Raw genomic sequence first — 17,524 nt, 5'->3', positions numbered from 1 at the left:
GGCTATGTGTAGTAGAAAGTAGACTCATCCCTCGATCTAATTTCTCACAGAAATTCAGGTTAAGATTTTTAGGAGAGAAAGAAGTTAAAATAACTGTGGTACGTGAATAGTATTATAGGTTGGAGAGCCAATTGAAATGACTGTGCTGCATATTTTCCGACTCCAAATTTATCGACGTAACGTTATCAGCAGGAGCCTTGAATGAATCTCGCTTAATATCCAAGAGCTGACAATTGGGAATATTGCAGCCATGTGTTTCAATAGGAAGGTTGCCATAAGAAGACATAGATAATGGAAGGAAATGATGCATTTTTTCCTCCCGTTAAACTGTTCTGAAATGAGGTCTGGGGGAGAGGAGAGTTAGAAAACTTACCTTACTTTCTGCAAGAAAATCAGTAGAATTTGATGCCCTTTCTATTATTTAACATGTACATACATCTGTTGGGAAGGGTAATTCACAGACCTGGACCCAGTTATCATCAACATGGGGATGGCACCAAGTTATATTTTATTTCCTAAAAACACAGGTTAGATATAAAATATCTACCATAGAACTTCTCTATCAGCAGGTTGGAATTGACTGGATGTATGAAAGCCAAGATATGCTGGATATATAGACTGGATATACTGCAGCCAAAAAATTAAAAGACGCTTGTTCCTAGAGAGGAAAGCTGGGACAAATCAAGACAGCGTACTAAAAAGCAGCGACATCCCCCTGCTAACAAAAGTGTGTAGAGGCTAAAGTGTGTCAAGGCTCTGGTTTTCCCAGTTGCAATATATGGCTGTGAAAGTTGGACCATAAGGAAGGCTGAGCGCCAAAGTATGGAGGCCTTTGAACTCTGGTGCTGGAGAAGAAGACTCCTGCGAGTCCCTTGGACTTTAGGCCATCAAACCAGTCAGTCCTACAGGAGATCAACCCTGACTGCTATTCAGAAGGCCAGATCCTGAAGATGAAACTCAAAGACTTTGGCCACCTAATGAGAAAGGAAGGACTCACTGGAGAAGAGCCTAAGGCTGGGAACAATTGAGGACAATAGAAGAAGGGGACAGCAGAGAAGGAGGTGGCTAGATGGAGTCACTGAAGTAGTTGGCATGAGCTTAAATGGACTCTGTAGCATGGTAGAGGACAGGAAGTCCTGGAGGAACATTGTCCATGGGGTCGTGATGGGTCGGATACGACTTCACAACTAACAACAACAACAATGAAAGTCAGCTGGAACTAAACTTAGTCCAGACTTAGTTATTTTGCTGGCTGGGGAATTCTGGGATTTGAAGTCCACAAATCTTAACGTTGCCAAGGTTGGAAACTCTGATATAAAGTCTTCATTGCTCTTCTCTGCACTCTTTCTAGAGTCTCAACATCTTTTTTACATCGTCATGACCAAAACTGGATGCAAGTGTGGTCTTACCAAAGCAATATAAAGTGGTATTAACATTTCATGAGATCTTGATTCTATCCCTCTCTTAAGGCAGCCTATAGGAAGGGGCTCGAATCTTTTTTCTTTTTCATTCTCTGCGGCCCACCAAAATTTTCTCACAGACCATCAGTGGTTCCAGGCCCACTGGTTGGTGATCACTGCTCTAGGACTGAGATCTTATAGCCATGTAAATACCAGGTCATATTCTTAGTCCCAAAGGTTCTTTTTCAAGAGGCGACTGGACTTTCTTTTTTTTTTCTTTGAAGACATTTCGCTCCTCATCCAAGAAGCTTATACAGTTCTGACTGGATGTTGCGTAATGGAAGGATTTACATTCCTTGCAGACAGCTGGTCATTTGCATTCTTTTAGAAGGTAGTTGAGGCAATTTGGAGGTTTGTCATGTCCTCAGGGTCGGCTTATTAGTGCAAATGGAACTGATCCAGTCAGAGCTGAAGAAGCTTCTTGGATGAGAAGCAAACATCTTCGAGGAAAAATAAAGAAAGTAAAGGTGACTTTTGAAAAAGCGCCCTCCGGACAACCAATACTTTGATGACAGAATCTCCACAGATTGGCCACATTCTAATTACAGAAGGAAGAACCTTTTTTTTTTTTGGCAGAGGTTATCAGCTGCTAAGTATTCAAATCCTGTGATCTGTCTGTACCTATAAAGATCAGAATAATGCAAGCAATTAGCAATGATATTCCCTGCGATATTTATAGAAGCAAAAGTTGGATGGTGAAGGAACAAGCGGGGAAAAAATATTGATGCTTTTGAAAATTGGGTCTTGGAGAAGATTCCTGAGACTATCATGGATAGCTAAGAAAACAAACGGATGGATCATTTATCAAATCCATCCAGAGTTATTTTACTTTGGAATACACGGTGCAAAGATTTAGGTCTCTGGAGAAGAAGATTCCAATGGTGGAAAAAGTGGAAGGAAAATGAGGAACAGGATGAACCAGCAGCGAAATGGATGGGTTCAGTTATGATGGTGCTGGGTCAGATTGGTGATTGGGTGATCATCCTGGAGAACTATCTATCTATCTATCTATCTATCTATCTATCTATCTATCTATCTATCTATCTATCTATCTATCTATCTATCTATCTACCAACCACCAATCATCTCTCTCTCTCTCTCCCATCCATCCATCCATCCATCCATCCATCCATCCATCCATCCGTCCATCATCTATCATATCTCATCTGTCTGTCTATCTACCTACCTACTTACCAATCATATATATATATATCATCCATCCATCCATGTATCCATCTGTCTGTCTATCTATCATCTATCTATCATATCTCATCTATGTATGTATTTATCTGCCTGTCTATCTGCCTGCCTGCCTGCCTGCCTGCTAGCCTGCCTATCTATCTATCTATCTATCTATCTATCTATCTATCTATCTATCTATCTATCTATCTATCTATCTATCTATCTATCTATCTATCTAATCTCAGCCGCTACACCTTGGGGAAAAAAAGCCATTTTATCCCTTGTATTACGCATTTCTACCATACCATCTTAGCAACCACAATCCCCTCCCTTGCACATTCATCTTGTCGCGAGCTCACAGAATGAATCATCTAATACCAGTCCAATTTTTTTCCCTCTTCAAATTAGGCAGAGAGCCAAGATGTGCAACGTTCATTAAGTTCCCACCCCTTCGCTTAGATCACAAGGCCGATCTTGATCAGAAGACTGGTAGCTTCCTGGGGGAGGTGCCTTCATCCCAGGTGAGTGGATAAGATAACAGGCTTTTGATTATTGATCAGCAAATCAGGGTCCTTCAAATTTTATCCAACCCTTCGCCTCGCCCTCTCTCCCTCTCCCTCTCCCCCCTCCTCTCTCTCTCTCTCTCTCTCTCTCTGTGAATTGATCAACCCTTTGGAGTTTGATAGGCATTATTGGGGGTATATATCTGGACTGCAAAACCGCAAAATACTATAACATGGCAGTGTCCATTAAATAACTCTGTTCCCCAACTCTGTTAGGTGGTCCTGAATCTTTGCAATTCACAGGGGGGGAATCCTATGTGGATTAAAAAAAATCCCTCTAGGACAGGAGTCTCCAATTTTGGCAACTCTAAGACTTGTGGACTCCAACTCCCAAATTTCCCCAGCCTGCCATGCTGGCTGGAGAATTCTGGGAGTTGCAGTCCACAAGTCTTAAAGTTGCCAAGGTTGGAGACCCCTGCTTTAGGGCACTCCAGCAAGATCTGTATGACTCTAAAGACCACTAGAGAACAAAGGCATACAGAGATAGAGGGGGAAAAAAAATAAGAATCTGGATTTGTTCATCACAATAATGCACCAAGTAAACGTTTATGGTAAGTCTCTGTGTGTTTGTAAAGGAGTTATTTGAATAAAGGGCTTGAAATGTTTTACAGATTAACTGAGTTGGAAGGGACCTTGTAGGTCATCTAGTCCAACCCCCCCCACCCAAGCAGGAGATCCTACACCATTTCTGACAAATGGCAGTCCAATGTTGCACCAGCCCAGCCATGATCACCTGCAAAACATGGTTCCTGTTTTGGGGTGAATCTGCACCGTTGCTTCTTAATTTTCACCCATGATTTCAACAGCTCAACAATGAAAACAAAACTGGGGAGTTTTGTAAAACACCCCATTAGGCTCATAACATCTGGGAAAGCATGGAGACCAACCATTCTCCCACCCTTTAACACCTGGGACCTTTGCATCCCGTTGCCTGTCTAACCCATAATCCCCAACCTCCACCTCCATATGGTCTGAGAATGATGGGAACTGTAATCTATGCGGTTCTGAGAGTGCCAGGTAGAGGAAGGGGCTGGAAGGGGGCCAGTTTTTGAAGATGGGGACCTCCCTCCATTCTCCTTTTCTCTCTAACCAGGCAGGCGCCCCTTCCTCCCGTCCTCCCTTGCTTAAATTAAACACGGAGGCCAGGCCGCTTGGGCGGCCCCGCCGGCAGCAAAACCTGTTCCTCCGTACCTGTCCGCGCAGGTTTGGGTGTGGTCTGCCCTAGGTTCTACTTAGCCAGGCCCGACAGGGGGGGCGCCTCCGCCCGCCGCTGGCTTTCCGGGTCGGTTTGGGCTATCAGGTTGCTTGTCCCGAGCTCTCCCGGCTGGGGTAAGTGGAAGGGGTCGAGAGGGGGGCTTGGATCGGGCCGTGTTCCGCAGGGAGGGTCTTTCTCTGGGCGACCCGAAGGGGAAGAGGAGAGCTCGCGGGCTGGCCGGGAGAAACCAGCGAACCTCCCCGACTTGGCTTCGCCCTCTTTAGTTGCGCTTCGGTTTAGAAAGCAGGCTCGGAAAGGGGCAGCGCCTTTGGCCCGCGATGCCTTTGGCTGGCACGGAGGGCCGGGCGAAGCGGGGCTCCCCGCGGGCTGATCTGGGCCTGTCCAACCCGAGGGGGAAAGGGGAAAAAATAAAGAGCGTTTTGTAGCTTCTTTCGCAACTCCTGTAATTTCCCGAAGGCAGCGGACAGCGGCTTGAAGCGTGATTTTTTTTCTCTCCCTACCTTGCAAAACAAAATAATAATGATAATGATAATAATAAATAATAATCGAGTGTTATCCCAATTCTAATTGGAGCCCTTGGAGCAATACCTAAAGGACTGCCTCACTATTTGGAAATCCTGAATTTATCAGACTTGAATACCCTGATTCTACAAAAAAACACCACCCTACTTGGAACAGCTTATATCTTCCCAGGCTACCTGAACAGTTCCTAGGTCCTTGGTTAGGACTCGAGCTGTTGAGCTACCAACTAGCCCCAAAGGCTGTGAATCTCACTGAAGATTTTAATAATAATAATAATAATAATAATAATAATAATAATAATAATAATAATAATAATAATAATAATAAACAATAAACAATAAACAATAATAATAATAGACACCTCAGGTGGCACTTCAGTAATTATGGCGGGCATTAAAACAAGCACAACACACCCACACACAGCATTAGTGGCACTCTTGTGGTTCTCCCAACTCGCTTATAAATCGGGAACTCTCAGTTTGGTGCAGAAAATGGAAGCTGCCTTATTTAGAGGCCAGGCATGGAAATGGGAGCTCCCCCCTGCCGTCACTTTTAGGGGTTTTGCATTTTATGAATGAAGGGACAGGATTTCTGGAAACACTGAAGCTGGGGCGGGGCTTCCCATCCCCAGTTCGGTCCCATTGTAGTTTGTTTATGCTTAGCGTATATGGCATGGGACGAGACCATTGTGTTGTGTGCAATTAAAATGGGGCTTTGACAAGCCATGTCTTCATGGGATATGTCAATCCAGCCACTGAGTTGATGTCAATGGGCAAAGCCGACTGGGAGGGATCAAACTGTATGGGATAGTTAAGGCTGTTTGATTTGTTTTCACAGAATTGGTGCCTTTCAGACCTAATTACGTTTCTCAACTCCCATTGTGTGTTGACTGCACTGTGAACTGTAGACCAACTTAGTTAGAAGGCTACCAAGGAAACCACTGCCAAAAAAATATATATAAAACACTTCCCATGAAAAGTGGACGTGTGGGATCGGTGGTCTGAAGTAAGCTTGATATTAATGGTTAACTTTTAGATTTTGATTCCTCCCCCCTTTCCAACAGCGGCTCAAAGTAACATCCTCAACACTTCCTCTAGCTATGAATTATATCTGGAAAGGTATCCAAACTTTTTTTTTTCCTGCAGGAGGAAACATTTTTGGGCCTAAGGATAACCTGGATAATGTGAGGTAATCCCTTTAGAGAGATAGGTATGATCTGTATTCATATAACACTTGAAGGGACGCCAGCAAATTGGACTGAGAGAGCATCAACCTACCTTCCAAAGCATCTGAGGGCAGGACAGGAAGTCCTAGATGGAACCTTATCAAGGAGAGAGATCCAAGCTAGAACTAAGGAGAAATTTCCTGACAGTGAGAATCAATGGAATGGCTTGGCTTGCCTTCAGAAGTTGTGTGAGCTCCATCACTGAAGGTTTTAAGAAAAGATTGGACTGCCATTTGTCTAGACTGGTATAGGCCAGGATCTCCTACTTCAGCAGGGGGCTGGACTAGACCTCCAAGGTGCCTTCCAATCCTACTATTCTGTTTTATATTTTTGTATTTATTTTGTTTTGTTTTGTGTTTATATTTATATATCATCCTGGTTGATGTCCATGGGCAGATTATTTTCTAGGGTATAGAATAGAAGTGATTTAGCATTGTCTTCTGGGGTGATTTTTTTTTCAGCTTCCCTGTCTAGCCAACAGCAACAGAGTTTTTAGTGGCCCCTCATCCATGCACCAACTAGATCTTGCCCAATTTAACTTTTGAGAACAGCCAGGGCCGACTAGTTGCTCCTTGCTGACTATACAGGTTGTTTTTTATTGAAAGTGTTATGTTGGGAACCCAACCATCATATCACAGTGGGCTTCCAGGACAATGCAGTGAAAGGAATCCCAGCCTTCACATCTTGTTTATCCACGTTCTCTTCCTGAAATGGTTTATTACTCTTGTCTTGTGACCTTCTTAGTCAAGAATGTGGCCATCTGTTTCAGCAGTGGCCCCCAATTATTTGGGCACCACAGATCCATGGAGAGAGGCATCCTGCAGGTGGGGCTTCGCTTGTTGTTGGTCCACGGACCAGAAGATGGGGACCCTTGTGTTACAAGACAACTTGTTGGCTGATTCCTGGGATTTCTGTAGTGATCAGGGATCCAGTTTTCTTGGGGGGAGGCCCTTCTGTTCAGCCAGGGTAAGCAGGGATAGAAGAGAGTTGAAACTATAGGAACAAAGCCCAAAGTATTACTCTTATCTGATTCACTTTTGCTTTCCTATCTGGAATATCACTGATTTTTTTTAAAAAAAATATTCATTTTTAAATAGTTACAATAATTCCATCTTTCATTCATACAGTGTATCGACTGGGTACATATATCTTGTGTTAACAATCATAATCAATATGTTTAACCAATATAACAATAATCACATTTTCTTGGTAAATCATAAATCATTTCTTCTTATGTTTATAACCCTTATAACCATCTTGACTGATTTCTTTGTATATTCTTCTACTCAATTTTACCATGTTTTATTTTCTAACCATTTATAAAATAAGTCCCATAATCATATAATCAGTTTCTTTTTTTTCTTTAATTTCCAGTGTTAATCTATTCATCTCTGCACATTCAAATATTTTCTCAATCACTTTTTCCTCTGCTGGTCTCTTATCTCATTCACATTTCCTTTCCTTTCTGGAATATGGGCCATCACTGATTTGGTCTGGTTGGTTTTAACAGCTTCTTCAAAAAACTTCGAAAAACAGCTTCTTCTTCTCTAAAAAACAATTGTCCTCTAACAAATTGAAGGTGTAGAAATTGCAAATATCTTCCAGAAATACAGGATTCCATGATTGAGGATGAGGTCTTTTTTCATGGATTGAAATTTTGAATCTGTCAAATGGACATTTGTACTTTCTGGTGGAATAGCTTTACTTTTTTAAAGGGATCTTTGACTTACAAACTTTCATTTAGTGCATGTCCAAAATACTGAAAAAAGTGACATGACTGGTTTTCACACTTATGACCCTTGCAGCAATCCAATGGTCGCGTGATCAAAACTGGCAACTGGCGTGTCTTTATGACATGATCCTTGAAATTGAAATACTTTATTGTCATTGTATGTATATACACAGTATACACATACAGCGAAACACCCAGAAACCAGACCCAACACGCATACACACATGACAATCCCCAAACACCCACCACCACCAAAACTCTCCACCCCCTAAAAACACACAAGCCTCCACACAACAGACCAAGTGATACTATCCAACAGCTCCCTGATGGTGGTCCTTAAGTTCATTGTTAAGTGCAATAATAGCTCTGGCATAAAAACTGTTCTGAAAATGTGTGGTCCAAGTTCTAATTGTTCTGTATCTTCTGCCAGCTGTCAGCGCTCCAACAAATCCACCCCCATTCAAATCATAAGTCTCTAGTTGCATCTCTCAGACTGAAAAAAATAAAAATGATTTATTAGGAGTGGCCATGTTGGCATTAGCTGGGTATAGCTGACACTAAAATACATTCATTTCCCCCTTGACCCTGGTCTTCCCCCCCTGGATGTATATTCTCCAATGGGACACATCCATAGCCAAGAGTCATCAATCACGCTCTCCAGTAATATTTTTGTGCGCCAACAGCTTTGGGCTCCCAAGGTGATTATCTGAGGCATTTGAGGAATGCACTGCTTTCCCCCACTCCCTTTCTGCTGGCAACTAAAAAGATCAAAGGAGTATTATTATTTTTAGTTGACACCAGAAAGCAACAGTCCAAAAAGATTGTAAGCAGGATGGGAAGAATCTCTGAGAACGTTGTGCGACTTCCTCAAACAGCGACATGTGAAGATCTCATCCAGGGTTGGTAGCTGGAGCCCGATGATGTTCTGGGCAGTTTTAATAATTCTCTGTAGAGCTTTTTTGTCCACTACAGAGCTGCTCCCATACCATGCAAGAATGCCTTATATCACGACACTCTCAGTGGTGCTGCAGTAGCAGGACAGAAGTAGATACTGAGATAGATTTATCTTCCTGAGCGTTCTCAGGAAGTACAGCCTCTTCTGTGCCTTCTTCACAAGCATGTTAGCATTCATAGTCCATGAGAGGTCCTCCGAAATAGAAGTGCCCATAAATTTAAAACTACCGACCCTCTCCACCTCCTCCTCGCCATTTATGTGCAATGGTAAACGTCTCAGGGTCACAATGATCTTTTGAATGCAAACCATTGCGTGCGTTTTCTAACTTTTCCAGCTGACTTTCGAACAAGCAAAGGTCAAATGGGGAAACCCAGATTTCGACCCCCTGATTCACTGAACGCCAAAAGCGATTCGCTTTGCAATGGTGGCCAAAAAGGTCATTAAAACGGGACAAATCTCCTTGAACCGCTGTCTCGCTTAACCAGAGAAAATTCGAGGATTCCATTGTGGCTGTAAGCCGAGGACTGCCTCTCCTTGGAAACTTTGGCCTCCCAAAGGAAGCATGGCGACTTGAAAAACAAGGCTGAGTCTCCTGCTTTGCATCCCTATTGGGAAACCCGGAACCTTTTGTCAAACAATTGCATCACCTCCAGCTATTGTTGGTGGAGTTGCAGAAAATTTTCAGTCTCGACTGAGCTAGGAGGAAAAAAAAAAGAGGGAGTAACTCCCAGTCAGGATTAAATACAAAGGTGGCTTTTTTTTTTTTTGCCAGCAGATTTAATGACCTTCGGGTAATAAAACGGATTATTCTTTCTTTGCTTGTATTCAGAGATTGATCCTGCCATTCTGCAGAAAGGAAGCTGGACTTTTGTCCTGGACAAAGTTTTATCTAATGCCATGGGTGTGTGTGTGTGTGTTCCTTTATCTTTGTCTTTGGGAGACATTGTTTCCTTTCTGGGGGGGGGCAGGGGGAAAGAAAGCAGAAAGGAGCCAGATCAGAAAATTAGAGATTTACACAAGGGGAAGGAAGATAAGGGACTTAAAGAACATTTTTAAAAATATTTTTATTGTACATTTTCTTTTATTATACATCACATTTTCCAGTTTTGCAATGAGAGTGTATTGGCTATATATCAAGTCCTTTTTAGATCTACATCGTATTATACACCCTGAATTAACAGACTTAAGATCATTGTTAAAGAGAGACAGGAAGTTTGGATTTCACAGCATGCTTTGTTTTTGTTCCATTCTTTTAATGCTACTTAAGATAAGCCAGGGGTGTCCAACCTTGGCGAGACCTTTTAAGACGTGTGGACTTCAACTCCCAGAATTCCCCAGCCAGCATACCTTGCCACCATATGCAAACTCCGTACCCTTTGATCTCTTGTTCTGTAAAATTTGAAAGAAATTTCCTTTGGGCAAAGTTTCTTTCTTAGGGGTGGAAAAAGCTGTTTCAATGGCTGTTGCGCAAAAGCCCCCGGAAGTGGCGCAAAAACTATCAATGTGTTTTCACCTCCTCCAGCTTTCTGAATGGTTCAATCAAGCTGGAAGGAAGAGAGTAGGTAAGAAGTAAAGAAACTTATTTTAAAAAGTCCAAAAGGAATTGAAAGCTTTTTAAAAGTTTTTCTTTTTCACCTCCTTTCTACTTTTGTATTTTAATCATTGTTAAAATTTGCTTTGTTCGTCTTTTTTTCTTGTTTAGAAACATGCATGCAACCATATTCATTCACAATGCAATGTTAAGTAAAGTATTAAGACTGAAACTTTTACTGGACAGCAATTAAATTTAACTCAACTTGCAGCGGCTTTTTAATGGTACGTTTAATTCTGGGTGAAAAAAAGCTGAATAAAAGGATACTCTTTTAATATTTTACAGCTAGTTTAAATTATAATTGAGACCGAGGAATCCATCACCAAGCAATGTAATTGTAAAATATGATGTTACGTGATCATGGTAATTTCAGGAATCCCTTTTAGCTGTAGGGACCCACTGTAAATACCCTTTGTTCAATGAGATTGCATCTTTGAACAGTCATTGACCAGACAGCTGTAACCCGAGGACAACCTATAAATCATAAGCAGTACTGTTATAATATTTATTTCTTCTTTTTCTCTTCAATGAATTTCAACATTCATTAATAACGTTAAGTAAAGACCGTTGTATCAAGAAAATGCATTATGTAAGTTTCACAAAAATATAATTAAAATTACTACTTATTTAAAAAATAAAGCCCTCCAGACTGCTTTGCTGCAAACGATGCTGCCGGACACATTTTTGTCAGCAGAAAAAAAAATGAAAAGATTTTGAAGGGATGTTTTTAAAAGAAAGAGCATAAATTCCCTGAATTGTAACGTAACTTGGAAATACACCAAAGTATTTAAAATTCTGGTAGCACAGGTAGAATAGAATTCTTTATTGGCCAAGTATGATTGGACACACAAGGAATTTGTCTTGGTGCATATGCTCTCAGTGTACATAAACAAAAAGATACATTTGTCAAGAATCATAAGGTACAACACTTAAGGTAGTCCTACACCCGTGATGGCGAACCTATGGCACGTGTGCCACAGGTGGCACACAGAGCCATTTGTGCGAGTATGCGAGCCCCAGCCAAACTTACCTGCATTGAGCATTTTGCGCCTCCCAGCTGATTTTCGGGTGGTTTGAGGCCATTTTCGCCCTCCCAGAGGCTTGAGTGAAGCCTCTGAAGCCTTTGGAGGCCAAAAAACAGGCCTTCTGAAAATATCAGAAGTGCTGAAACTTCCCTTGAGCCTCAGGGAGGCTGAAAATGGCCCGAAAATTAGCTGGGAGACAAGGGGGCGGTGCATGGGTATTGCGCGTGCATGCACGGGTGGGGCAGGACGCATTGCACTGTGGGTTCCGGCATGCGCACGGAAGTTAAGTGAATCTGGCTTCCCCCATTGACTTTGCTTGTCGGAAGGTTGCAAAAAGGGATCACGTGACCTCAGAGACACTGCAACCGTTGTAAATGTGAGTCAAGTTGTCAAGCGTTCGGATACAAATCACGTGACCTTGGGGATGCTGCCATGGTTGTAAGTGTAAAAAAAAAACGGTCATAAGTCCCTTTGTTCATGGCCGCTGTAACTTTGAACGGCCATTAAATGAACTGTTGTAAGTCGAGGACTAGTGGTACAGATTTTAGAAATAATCGGCATTGTTCTGAGACAGGAGGCTTCCAGCTATGGAGGGATGTGAAACTTCTAGGAAACAATCCCTTTGAATGAAAGCATTGTTTCTCACAGGGCCTCATGTTGTTGCAACACTTAAAGGATGTGGATAAATAATATAGTAACTTCTCTACTCTGTTGACACTTTCCAGCAATTCTCATTAGGCCAGGCCTTTTAAAGTTATTTTTATTCTCTGCAAGTGTGTTACGCATTGTATACACTCATCGAAGTGGCAGGCTCGGGGGAGGGGCGGGGACACTGCAGCCCTTGCGAGCTCTGTTTTAGGCTGGGGCAGCCTCCTGAAACCCTCCGCCAGCAAAAACGGAGCTCGGGAGGGTCGCACACAGCTCTCGCGAGCTCCGTTTTCGTTGGCAGAGGCACCTCAGACTGCTCCTTCACTGCTTCCAGGGCAGCCCTGCAGGCCAGATCTAAGCACACCACGAGCCAGATGCACCCCTCCCCTGCCCCAGGTCTTGAGTTTGACACCCTTGTACTAGATTGTGCAGAAATGGATATATTGACATTGAAAATTAAACAGAAAGAGGATGTAGAATATTATCAAACATGGAATCTATCTATTTTACCAATGGTTGGAAAAAAGAGGTGGAGATTAAGAATGTAAATTTGTATGGTTAAGCAAATTAAATACCCAGACAACATGATGTTTACTGAGCACTAAGAAATGTATTTAATAGAAAATCATTTTTTAAAAAAATACTGAGCCAGAACTGGCCAGTAGTTTCACTTAGTTGAAGGAACTTTCCTCAGTTCCTTTCTTACAAATCAAGGCTACCTTTGCTCAGGTGAGCTTCAGATGCTGCAGGTAATTGTTTGGCTAAATCATAGTTTGTAGTAACTACAGTTTGTTGGACAAGCCACAATAAAGTCATTTCATTTGCCTCTAATGGGTGTTGATTTTGTTTGATTTGGTATGTAATGAATATCTGCCGATTTGTTGATCGTGGTTTTTAACTTGGAGTGTTGCTCAAATGTGATGCTTTTGTCAACAAACCATGCATAAGTAAACCACAGTTAAATATAATGCTCAAACCTGTTAAGCGTACACAAGTGGTTTCTGGCAGGGATTTGAACCTGTGTTTCTCAGAAGCAATTTACGAAAGAAAAGCTAATTACCTTCCTACTTGTAGAGACATGCATTGCAGACACACAGAGAGACTGCATTCACTGCTTATTGAATTAACCTATTTTTTCCCCTGGTGCCTGTAAATCCTTCCACTTTATTCTAAAATCCTTGATTGACATTGTTGTCCTGGTTTTTTTCTTTATTTTATTTTTTTAAAAAAACTTGTCTGTACTGATAACGATTGCCATAAGTAGTAACGCAGTCTCATAACACAACTTTTTAGTAGTTCCACAATCTCCTTTTTAAACCTGGCCGTTGGCCCTCTCTTCATTTGCAGAACGTATTAAAAATGCTTTACCTTTTGGGGTTAAAGCTGTCATAATCAGAGCTAGCTGGCTGGCTTAGGACCAAAGAGGCTTCCTGAGCTTGTTGTAACTTGTTTTCCTTTCACAATAACGCTGTCATAATGAGCTGGAGACTGGAGTTTTCCAAGGAGATCATTGTGCTCTGTTTTGCCAATCAGATTATTGCTTTGGCACCCTGTGGCTTTGGATACAAAGCCCACAACGGATTTCTAACATTCTTTGCAGATTTGCTCTCTCTCTCTCTCTCTCCTCCCAAATCTTGCATCCAGTTTTTAACGCTGATTAAAACACAGCTAGTCCTTGAGTTACGACCACAATGGAGCCCCAAATGTATCTTGCTAAGCGAGACATTTGTTAAGGGATTTTTCTCGCATTTTACCACCTTTCTTGCTACATTTGCTAAGCGAATTGCTGCAATTGTTAAGTTAGGGATACGGTTATTAAGGGAATCTGGCTTTCCTTTGACTTTGCACGTCAGAAGGTCGAATCACATGACCCTGGGACACTGCAAACCGTCATAAATATGAGTCAGATGCCACGAGTCTGAATTCTTTTTTTTAATTTATTTTTTAATTATAATTATGAGAATACAACACAATATATCCAACTTAACTTTGTTATACATTTTACTTCCGCATTTGTAATATTCTTATTTAATATATTAATTACTAATTAATCTAATCATAACTACTAATATTTGTACCTTGTCTTCTGCCATTTAACCATTGATAAAATTTATTCCGTGTTTTATAATATTTAGACTCTCCTTTGTCTTTTATTTCTAAAGTTAACCTATCTGATTTGCACATGCCATAATTTTTCTTATTATTTCTGTTTCTGGAGATATGATTTCATCTTTCCAGTATTGTGCATATATTATTCTCGCTGCTGTCAATATATGTTCTACTAGATACATTATTTCCTTCTTAAATTTTTCTGATATTATACCTAGGAGAAAAAATTCCAGTTTAAATGGAATACATTCTCCCACCATGTTTGAATCAGACTCCAATATTTTTTTGCAGCATTGCAAGTCTGAATTCTGGTCACATGACTATGGAGGTGCTGTGAAAAACTGTTATAAGTCCCTATTTTCAGGGCCGTTGTAACTTTGAAACAGTCACTAAATGAACTGTCGTAAGTTGAAGACTACCTGTGATCTCCCCCCATACACACCACCCTACTACTTCAGAGGCTACCTTCTAGCTTAACGTTGTTCTCCTCTCTTCCTTCATGAGGGGCTCTTCTCCCACCTGAGAATTAAGTTCTTAGGTGCCTCTTGAAGTGGATTCTGATCTTCTAAAATGGTGTTTTTTCAAGCGAGGCAACTGGAAGGCGTGTAGGCTTCAACGCCCAGAATTCTGGCTGGATAGTTCAAGAAGTTGAAGTCCACTCAGCCCAGCATGCTGTCTGTCATAGCAGTAACTGTGAGAGGGATCTTGGACTCTTAGTGGACAACAGGGGTTGGCTTCCAAAATTTTTAGCAACGGGTTCTCTGCCCGGTTGCTGGGTGGGCGTGGCCATGGTGGGCGTGGACTAATCGGCCTCCTGCACCATAGCGGGGGGGGGGGGTTTGCCCTCTTCGGGCTTCGGAGGCTCTCTGGAAGCCAGAAATGGGCCCATTTCCAGCCTTCCCAAACTTCTGGGAGGTATGCTTTTCACCCTCCAAGAGCCTCCACGCGCACCCTGCACTTACCTGCATCCAAAACAGGCCACCTGGGGACTCCTGGGAGGGGAGGGGAGGGGTGGGTGCAGCCAACCAGGAGTGGTATTGGTATTGTTTATTTAATTGAATAGTCATAAGACCTTATCAATAACATAACGTAAATACATAACAAGACAAAATGCAGATAAGTTAGATATATAAGAATACAGGAATAAAAACATATGTGGAAAACCAGGGAGTCAGAAATCGGATAATAGATCACCCTTGCAGGATACACCAATTTGTTCAATAGGACCGCTTCCTTGATTATAAACTTAGCAGTCCTACGAACGATGTGTACATTAGAGGCCCAGAAGAAATATAACAATCTGTGGTTTCATTCTCAGTGGGCCGTTCTTTCCAATAGAAATGATAAATATTTAAGCCTAACGGCGGCATATATTTGGCAGTTGAACAAGATGTGGGAAATATCTTCAATGGCAGATGAACCACATAAACAGGTTCTCTCGTGATATGGTACATGGTGGAAGCGCCCATGTCTAGACATGGAATCCAGTAACTCAAATCTGGCTCTGGTATAACCAACCAGGAGTGGGATTTGGGAGTTCTCCCAACTGCACAGAAACTTAGCTAGGGGCTCCCATTGAGAACCCCCAGCGGGCCACCCCGGTGGCCAACCAATTAAACATGACCTAACAGTGTGCGGTGGCAGCCCAAAAAGCCAATGCAATCCCAAGTTGCATTAACAGAGGGATTCAATCAAGATCAAGGGAGGTACTAATACCACTCTATAAAGCCTTAGTAAGGCCGCACCTAGAGTACTGCATCCAGTCTTGGTCACCACCCTATAAAAAAGATGTTGAGACTCTAGAAAAAGTACAGAGAGGAGCAACCAAGATGATTAGGGGACTGGAGGCTAAAACATATGAAGAACAATTGCAGGAACTGGGCATGGTTAGTCTAGTGAAGAGAAGGACCAGGGGAGACAGGATAGCAGTCTTCCAATATTTGAGGGGCTGCCACAAAGAGGAAGGGGTCAAGGTATTTTCTAAAGCGCCTGTAGGCCAGACAAGGAATAATGGATGGAAACTGCACAAGGTGAGATTCAACCTGGAAATAAGGACAGTGAGAACAATCAACCCATGGAACAGAAGTTGCCTTCAGAAGTTGTGGGAGCTTCATCCCTGGAGGCTTTCAAGAAGAGACTGGACTGCCATCTGTCAGAAATGGTGTAGGATCTCCTGCTTGGGTTGGATTGGACTAGATGACCTACAAGGTCCTTTCCAACTCTATATCCCTACCTGTCCCCAGTGTGAGAATTCCAGCGGATAATTAATTTCTTCTAGATTTGTTTACACGGATTCTGATTCAGAAGCAGTGCTTCTCCACCCCAGGGCTGGCTGGAGAGTCTCTTCCTTGCTGGGGAATTCTGGGGAATTCACCTTCAAGCTGCCTGGGTTGAGAAACAGGGCTCTAGAAAATGATACAAGGATGTAAAGAGGACGGGCCCGTGTCCCAGGTGTTTGTGTGGGCAAGTTTTCCTCTTTCCACGGATTTCTCCCCGTGGTTGTTAAGCAGCGTGAAGTCCATTTCTACACTTTGCATTTGGAGAAGACCAGGGCTGGGCTGCTGGGGGTTCGCAGGGGAGCCCCCAGTGAAGATTCTGTGCAGTTTGGAGAACCCCTAAATCCCACTCCTGGCTGGCTCCGCCCACCTCACCCCTCCCCTCCTAGGAATCCCCACGAGGCCTGTTTTGGATGCAGGATGCATGCGGAGGGTTAGGGTGGGTGAAAAATGGGCCTCCTGGAAGTTTGGGAAGGCTGGAAATGGGCCCGAGCCTCCAGAGCCCGTTGAGGCCATTTTTTTCCCCTCCTGGAGGGTTGACAAAAGCCTCCAGAGCCCGGGGAGGGCAAAAATGCCCCCCCCCCGTGTGGTGCAGGAGGCCAACTTGGCCATGCCCATCATGGTCACGCCCACCCAGCAACCAGGCAGAGAATCTTTTGCTAAAATTTTTGAAGCCCACCCCTGGAGAAGATTCTACAAAGGTAGGTAAGCAGAGAGGTGTAGAAATCTCTTCACTTTGTTGGCATCTAGCGGGCATCCGAATTTTTGCAACAGAGATTTGATAGCCTGTCTCAGGGACCGCCTAAAGGAGTTGCCTTGGGTCTCCTATTTTCTCAGTGTTTACTTCCAGCTTTTGTCCCAGAATTGCTCTGAGATTTAAGGGCTGAGAAGTTTTCCTCTGGAGCCAACTGATCGCCTTGCTTCCTACCCTGGTGAACTGTTACCTTTCAACATGTTGTAACTGCTCCTTTAACTGCAGGGAGTAGATTATACTCCTGGACTTTTTATGCAACCTACTTT

General features: G+C 42.7%; 1 protein-coding gene and 1 pseudogene across 2 annotated transcripts in view; one reads left to right on the top strand and one right to left on the bottom strand.

The window, feature by feature from the left end:
* LOC148124923 (arylamine N-acetyltransferase, pineal gland isozyme NAT-3-like) overlaps nt 1-11,489 on the bottom strand; it is a 14,938-nt pseudogene extending 3,449 nt beyond the window's left edge.
* The window catches only part of LOC113448178 (FXYD domain-containing ion transport regulator 3), a 26,988-nt gene continuing 11,329 nt past the window's right edge, over nt 1,866-17,524 (top strand). The window contains exons 1-2 of one of the 2 annotated variants that reach the window (XM_087939920.1): nt 1,866-1,927; nt 3,051-3,163. The gene's annotated coding sequence lies outside the window, so the exon portion shown is untranslated. Of the gene's footprint in view, nt 1,928-3,050; nt 3,164-4,220; nt 4,535-17,524 lie in introns of those variants that run through there. The other variant, XM_026718772.2, reaches the window with a different exon arrangement.

The sequence above is a fragment of the Pseudonaja textilis genome, chromosome 10 (assembly GCF_049901715.1).
Source record: "Pseudonaja textilis isolate UNSWEBS1 chromosome 10, rPseTex1.2, whole genome shotgun sequence".
Classification (NCBI taxonomy): Eukaryota; Metazoa; Chordata; class Lepidosauria; order Squamata; family Elapidae; genus Pseudonaja; species Pseudonaja textilis.
The sequence above is the reverse complement of the archived record's forward strand: the minus strand, read 5'-3'. Positions and strand labels throughout refer to the sequence as shown.